The following is an 8,156-nucleotide window of genomic DNA, read 5'->3' as shown; positions in this document are numbered from 1 at the left end:
CCGCCCTAACTGCAGTAAAGGATTGTTTATATTTAAAACACGCTACTTTCCTTTTATATAGACAGTACTGTAAATTTAGAACGTGAAACTTTTTTTTTTTTTTTTTTTTTAAATGTCTACTAAACCAAGAATTTGGGATATTTTTGTAAAACCTATAAGCACAACAAAGGACAAAATGCAGTATTAATGATTCCACTATTATTTATTTATTTATTTATTTTACTGTTGTACATTGCTGTGCTATACTACTGTAGTACGTAGGTGGTTGCATTTTTATAATGGATACATTACTAGTTACTGCCTTCGAAGTATATTACCAATGCAATACTCATCTCAATACTTTCATAAATGAACTACTGCAATAAAAATGCAGTAATTGATAGGCAACCATGTATTGGAAATCAGAGATAAGCCAAATACAGTGAACATCACTAAACAGAATTGTGATCAAAAAGAGCATTCTTTTGCTATTGTTATAAAACTTGAATCAACTGGTTTATATGACCAATGTAAAGGTATACAATGCAAGTTTAACCACGTTAAGGGTCTCACATGCCGGTGTAGTATTAGAAAGTGCTGCCTCATCAAAATGTGGTATGTGTACCAAAAATTGACTTGTGTTGTGTCAGAAAGTGATATGCTGTCAGATTGAAAGTGGTACGCTGTCAGATTTTGAGGTACGTGCAAACAGTTGCGATCTGGTGGGTGTTTTATTATTAAAAAGTGGTATATTAACCATTAATTATACACTATTTTTTTTGCAAAGTTAAACTGGAAACAGGCAACCAATTTCTCTTAAAAGAAAAAAATAATTCACGACTAACAAAACTAAATGAGAAGACATAAGTAAAAAAAAAAATCACAAGACCCAATGTATTGCATATGATAAATATTTGACTACTGTTTTCTTCGTGGTGGAAACATATAATAAATGACATTAAAAACGATGAAAAAGACGTACCAGATTTTGAATGGGCGTTTCCATTTCTGTGCCAGTAAACGCAGCGCGCTGCGTTCCACTTTTTAATGTGTACTTGAAAATAACATTACCCTGGTAACAAAACAAAAGAAACCAACTGAATTTACAGTTTACAAAATAAAAGCAGTATCCACCATGCATCATTTACAGATTTATTATAACCAAAAGAAAGGGGTTTTGAATTTGGAATTTAAATTGAACATCGGACGCTGTGTGGTCCGGTAGTTAAAGTGCAAATCCCAGCTCACTCACTTACTCGTTGTGTGACTCTAAGAAAGTCACGTAACCTCCTTGTGCATCGTCTTTCGGGTGAGACGTTGTTGAAAGTGACTCTGCAGCTGATGCATGGTTCACACACCCTAGTCTCTGTAAATCGATTTGGAAAAAGCCGTCTGCTAAATAATAATAATAATAATAATAATAATAATAATAATAATAATAATAATAATAATAATAATAATTTCACAGATTCCAGAAAACAATCATCTAGTATTATTTTAGCTTGTCTCTAAAAGAAGTAGTTGCATTATGCATTTTATGATGGCAGGGGTCAGTACTGTCACAGAAAACAAACCACATTAGAGACGCTTTACAGAAGTTGCCTTGATAGCTATGTTAAATCTAACAATCTCTTGCATACTGCATGTAGTATTACTTAAAATCCTTAACAGTATCTGTGGTTCATTCCATGTTAACTGGACCTGTTGCAATTAGGCATCTGTTGCAGTGTGCTCCGCCCCTGTGTGTATTTTGTGAAAATAAGCCCAAAGTGCCGTGTTTTGTCTGTTCCACTTTTTATTTTAAATATACCGGCGCAAGTAAGCGCATTCACATTTCAGCCTCTGTAGTGTGTGTTTCTTCTGGGTCTGATGTCACCGCTCAAGCCATCCTGTCACAGCTTCTCAAAAAAATTTTTTAACTCCTGTGTTAACCTACCCCCCCCCCCCCCCCCAAGAAAATAAATAAATAAATACCGGCTGTAGTTTTAAAAGCACATTACTGTAGGTATTGTTTATATATAATTTTATATTTCCAGAAGGAATCCTCTTACATTAAATAGTATACCCTTGTGTGCTTTTTATCTTTAGGCAAGCCTTGTAATAATGGTTGTATTTTTCTGCAGTAGCAAGACATATGGCTCACTTTTAACTGCCATAATTTTTCAAAACATCAAAATGTTTTAGTAGACATTTTACAGTAAACGGACATGTACCTTTACTTTTGCCCTCATTAAAGTTGCTGGGGTGGGTTTGTGTCACAGGAAACTGAAGTCTCTTCTATTTTTTAAACATGGATAAGGATAGAGGTCTGTAATTGCCCTGCAAGCACATCTGAAGGCTGCCCTGAAGGAACCACCCTCTTGGGGGGGGGGAGGAGCAATTCATTCTCCACACACATCCAAATACTGTCCCTTTTATCCAAATGCTCTCCCTTTTATCCAAATACTCTCCCTTTTGCAGCCTGTAAACGTATCTATGCCACTGTTGGCTGCTCTGTTCAGATGTTCCCTAATAATTTAAGTAAACAAAATAAATAAATACATGATAGGTGAAATAAAAATTGATTATTTGTAACATAAACTGTGCACTACCCTTTTTTTCTTATATTATTTATGATTATAGAAACATCGCTAGCAGTTCAATCATTTTCTCAAAAAGATTTCCAGATTCCAATTGTAAAGATACATGTGATTAAAGTTGGTATTGAATATATAGACTTTTCATATATATATATATATATATATATATATATATATATATATATTATATATATATATTTTGCAAAAATGTTGTTTGGAAGCACAGCACAATCTATGTTTACCGTCTTTCCTTTTTTTTTAAAAGAAAGACAGGAGCCAATTACATTTACATTGTCCCTTTTGACAATATGGCACCAGCTGGTCTGGCTCTTGCTGACTCGTGTCAGAAGCACTTCACCTCTCCTTCCAGTAATCAATAGTTCTGTTACATTTTACCAGGCTACAGCATTCAGCCCCTCAAGCTTCCTATTCATTACTTCAATTAACAATCATTAGGCTTGAAATATAGGCCAATCTGTTTTCTTGGTCTGCCTCACACACACGCTAACACATGCATTCAAAAAATATATATATTAGTGAATCAGTGACCCATATCGAGGTGTCTAGGGAATTCGAACTTAGGAAAATGGTGATGCTCAGGATATTGAATTTGAATTTATATTCAACAGCAGAGCAACATGTTGCCAAACGCAATGGATCCCTGAAAGGACCATATGTTGTTAGTATGTGCCTCTAAATAGGCTACAAGGACCGAGAAGGCCAAACTGTTTTGTCTTATTCATAAGGTCTATCTATTATCAATGACAGGACCCAGCAGCTGGGAGCAGGCGACCCAAACTGTGGCAGCCTTTTTCAATGGGCGGTACAGCTTCTTACCAAATAGTAACACAGATGAGCAGGCCTATTGTGCACCTACCGGTCATTACAGATGCCCATTAACAGCCATAACACAAAAGGCTGCAGCCTCATGTATAGGCAACCTGCAGTGCATATTGTCTGGAGCAATTAATTTGTTAAGTGGCAGTTTGCAGATTACATCTCGCTTGACTTAGTGATGTCAATCAAAAAAAAAAAAAAGCAATCCAACGCGACTGAAGAAGGAATTTACTTGAATTTCATTTTCACGTCTCTCTAAAAAAATCAGTGAAAGTCACTTTGGTTACAATGAAAGAGCTACTGACAAAATGTTTTGGAGTTATTTTATTTTTAAATCATTCTGCGTTACAGTAACCTTTTCTAAACTATAGCTCCTGGTTTCTGGATGAAGTTGTAATAAAAAAAGATAAGCCAAGATAATAACTGTTTTCATTGCTTGACTGAGATGTGATCCATTCACCGCCACACTATAGTGACCAAAAATCATCTTTATAATGAGAAAGGAAAATTACACAGATCTTATGATTCATATATACCTGGACAATATGAGATATTTGCATCTAGCTTAATGCTTTTCCCAATATCTGTAATTTCATCTAAGCACTTAATAGTTTTTTATCAGTTAATGGGTCAGACAACATATTTAATGCCTTGGTAATCTTTTTCTCCACAAGCAATTTGTTTTTTAATAACAAGGATAATAATAATAAAAGCACACTGAGTGGATTCCAAGAGGCCAGGAGATTTACATACAAATGACATTTATAAACAATTACGGCAGGTCATTAAGGAGCACTTTTAATATAAGGAACACTAATCCAACTAAGTTGTTAGGCTTGGCTTAAATGTAGGTCTATTGTCATTGCAGTTTTGAAAAGTAAAAGAATACACATTTGTATCTGTCTTTTTTAGTTCATAAAAAATGGCTGCCTTTTTTTTAAAGGTCAATTTATATCTAACAAAAATCCTCATCCACATGAGCCATTAACTTAATGGTGGGGTAATTTAGCAAAGGCATCAATATTTACAAAAGCTGTTTTCATTTCCTACCAAAAGAATCATTCCTCTAAAAAACAAATCAAAGCTCAGTTTTCAGACCAAACATTTTTAATTCACTTTTTTTTTAAAATAATAATACACCCCAAGACTCCAAGCTACACCTTACCAGAGTTACCCATTTATTACATATGTTACAGTAAAATAAAAATAGAAAATGCCAATTTAGGGTTAATAACCTTTTTTTTTGCAGTAGGATCTGTAACATCCACAGGGTCTAGTTTGATGTCACTACACCATGCTGGTGTGCTGGGAAATGGGACTCTAACCAGGTAATCTTAACTAAGTGACGATTTGAGGAGTACGTTCCACCCTGATTTCTACAGATTTCTACAGATAGCTTTCCAACACTCTTCTGGCTAGTGCTTCTTCACGTTAGAGCTAGTACCACATCCATATAAGTTATGTGATGTTTCCTATCTTTCTGGATCACTTTCAATACTTTTTTATGCACTGTCCAACCTCCAAAACATCATTGAAACACTGTTCTAACAGGAAACACAAGACACCTGCCATTTAGAGCTGTATTTGGAGAATCAGTATATACTACATTGGCACAGCTGTCCAGCCTCTGCACAGCGCATGCATACAGTAGCTATAGGTAGGTATGGCGTGCTGTAAAGTTTGGGTTTATTTTCATACTCAGAGTTGTTTATTTTATATTTAATTTGCCTGTAAAGGCTGCTTTTATGAGTGGTCAGACTAAGCTCTGAGCTGTACACCGTTCATAATAAGAAAATACTTTAATCTTCATACAGGTTATAGTAAATACACCTAACCACATGAACACCAGAACCAATTATTAACAGAAACTTGCTTTCTTGGGATAAAAAAAAAGACATGAAACCTTAAGGACAATTAGTTACTGTTCACTATTACCGCAATAGCTTTTCACGGAAAGCAAGTCAAATTCCATGAAAATCTTACTGATTTCCATTTTTATTTGCCCAGCACAGATTGCCCTCTAATTTACCTTTAATAACCTTACCATTTATAATTGTCTTTGATCCAACCTTGACCACAGTAGCTAGCTAACTAACATACAAGTGAGAACAAGTGTTTCTTTTCATGCCAGAATCCAAACTGTAGTTTTCTGTTCTTTGTTCTGTGATCTAATGTAATTTTATCAACCAAGTACAGTACTGTATAGCACCCTGGTGGCAGATGTACATGTTTGTATTAATCTACAGAACAGTTCCGTCTTAGCTGATGAAAGTGGTCTTTTATTAATTATTATTGTAATATACTTATATCTAGTTTATCCCTTTAAGTCCTGCAAATGATTTCCTAATAATCCTTCTGAAATAACATGACCTATATAATTTGTCTCCCAAGATCACATGATGTAGATTCAGTCCAGTTTTCTTTTATCCCATCAATCACTCAAAATCTTTGAGCATGGAAGATATGTCAGATCTGACAAGGATCATTTAAGTGCCTAGAAATGAAAATGAACAACACCTGAAACTAAACAAAATGTACAGAGCAACATCTCACAGGGTACCTTCATTAATGTGGCTTATCTTGGCAGCAGGGCATGCTTGTGAATTCGTTTTAATATTTTGTCCACTATATATCTGACTATAACTGCCTTTAATCCACTTCAGGACAGCTATTATCACATTTGCATATTGGTTTGCGAAAGTCAGTTTGAAGCAGACACTACAAGGGGAGAGGTCACCAAGGAATAGCAAACACCAACTCAGACGTATTCAGTACACTGTTCAAGCACTTTTTGGCATTGATTCGAATCTAATGACAGAATGGCTGAGTAAATTGTATTTTTCCAAACTACAGTACACCACTTTGCTAAGCAAATGTAGAGCTTGATTAAGGTAGAGCCCTGAGCAATAAGGCAAGGCTTATTTAATTTTGTAAGGTCTAAAAATTATGCTATCATCACTCTTGCAGCAATTACATATTTTCCTTTTACTGTTAAATTACATTTATCAAAATGTTGCATGTCCTTTAAACTAGGATATAAATAAAGGGGTGTTTTTAACAATAAACCAGGTGAAAAGCCTAGATCATAATTATTTATTTTGCAGGTGACTTTAAATTCTCTTCCTAAAACACGGTTCCACCATCGTGTCACATAATTTCATTTAACGTCTATGGTATTGTCTTGCTTCAATCCAATTTCCATTTGTCTTTTTATATAAAACAAATAAGATGGTAATGCCTAGAGGATTCATTATATAATGTTTGATTATTAATGGGGTAATTTAACTTAATTTAATGTGTACAGATTACTCTGGCTAACTCTAGGAATGTTTAGTAAATCACAAAAAAAACTGATCTTCTAAACTAATATATTTCCCTTTTGATTTGAGGTGCTTGAGTAAAATTGAAGAGTCACTCATAACACAGGGCAGATTCTCTTGGATGAGACGAGAAGACAGGGGGTGTATAACAGTGATGAAGCCCCCAGCATTGCAAGTAGAGGTTGAAGTACTGAAGGAACTTTTCAAGACAATTCTAGGTTTAACTAAACATTAACAATTTACATAATTGAATAGTTTGGTTTTAAGAAAATCATCCTTGCTTTGAAAATAACTTTGTAATTTTTGCATAGCATTCTCAGATTTTATAAAACCATTTTAAGAACTGTTTTTAAAGCACTCTTTTTGAAGGGTTTTCTAAACATGCTCTTGGATTAAACAGTGAACGTTTGCAGTTAATAAACTAAGTGGCCCTTAAAATGAAGTGTGTCCAAAGTTTATTTTTATGTGCTGTGATAACAAAAAGTTTATGCTCCATGTAGCACAAACACTGCTCCCAAAACCTATTCAACTTTATTACTGTCCAATATCTATGAAGGGTAGTAGCTTTTACACTATCATGCATAACTATTAAACACTAACAACTGCTGAATTTAGAAATACTAACATATACTGAAATTCAATGACAAGCTGTGGAGAAGTGATTTGCCAGTGTGCAGGTGAAGGAGTGATGCGACGATCAGTGAAAGACAAACAACGATAATCCATGTTCAATGTTGTTTATTTATAATCCAAAGCCACTTGACAACTGTAAATAATAATGAATGGTAGTTCACAACAATGTGTACTACACATTATAACCCAGGGGGTTCAAGTCCCGAAGTAATAAACACAGTATAAACACATACAAAACACAACACGGTCACAAGCCCAAAGTGATTGCTAATGTGCAAGTGGTGAAATACAATTTATTAGGTGAACAACAGTGTAGTGTTGTCCAGGTTTGTGGTGGCCTTTAGCGACAGCTCCTGGTACATGTTTAGCTGTCTAACAATAACAAACAAGCAATAATTGGACCCGATAAAAACAAACACTCACAGTTTAATTTCACTGTCCTTTGGGTACGTTTGTAACCATAACAAAGGAACAGAGTGCTAGGCCATGTCCCCTTAAGTACCGTCAGTCACGCCCCCTTGATTATCGAGTGCAATCGCTTTCTCCAATTCGCGATTGCCACATCGCTTCCCATCTGGGACGATGACTTAGTGTACCGTGGCTCCGCCCCCTTTCCAGACGGGTGGCTTCCAACTTTCCCTGGAATGAACTGTCAGACCATCCAGTCTGGGGCACACTATTTCTTTTCCACAGCACCCTCACAGGTCAGGAGAGAAATTTATAACCAAGGTTAATTTTCTCTCTGTCACACAAACGTTTCAACTAAAAGTGTTTTTTTTTTTTATGTCTTTAAATTATTTTTAGATGA

Source organism: Polyodon spathula, chromosome 5 (genome assembly GCF_017654505.1).
Source record: "Polyodon spathula isolate WHYD16114869_AA chromosome 5, ASM1765450v1, whole genome shotgun sequence".
NCBI lineage: Eukaryota > Metazoa > Chordata > Actinopteri > Acipenseriformes > Polyodontidae > Polyodon > Polyodon spathula.
Note: the sequence above shows the minus strand (reverse complement) of the source record.